The sequence below is a fragment of the Leptonychotes weddellii genome, unplaced genomic scaffold (genome assembly GCF_054177405.1).
Source record: "Leptonychotes weddellii isolate Sample4059 unplaced genomic scaffold, ASM5417740v2 HiC_scaffold_399744, whole genome shotgun sequence".
NCBI lineage: Eukaryota > Metazoa > Chordata > Mammalia > Carnivora > Phocidae > Leptonychotes > Leptonychotes weddellii.
Genome location: NW_028005231.1, coordinates 1 through 200, shown reverse-complemented (window position 1 = coordinate 200; position 200 = coordinate 1). Strand labels below are relative to the sequence as shown.

General features: G+C 58.0%; 1 non-coding gene across 1 annotated transcript; it reads left to right on the top strand.

Annotated features, from left to right (window-relative positions):
* Positions 1-35: 35 nt before the first annotated feature.
* Positions 36-199, top strand: LOC145719350 (U1 spliceosomal RNA). Its single transcript, XR_014142321.1, has one exon. It is a non-coding gene; the product is annotated as a U1 spliceosomal RNA (small nuclear RNA).
* Position 200: the final 1 nt, after the last annotated feature.

Sequence of the window (200 nt, the reverse complement as noted above, 5' to 3'; positions counted from 1 at the left end):
CGCGAGCGTGAGCGGCGAGGCAGGGCGAGCAAAGCATACTTACCTGGCAGGGGAGATACCATGATCACGAAGGTGGTTTTCCCAGGGCGAGGCTTATCCATTGCACTCCGGATGTGCTGACCCCTGCGATTTCCCCAAATGTGGGAAACTCGACTGCATAATTTGTGGTAGTGGGGGACTGCGTTCGCGCTTTCCCCTGG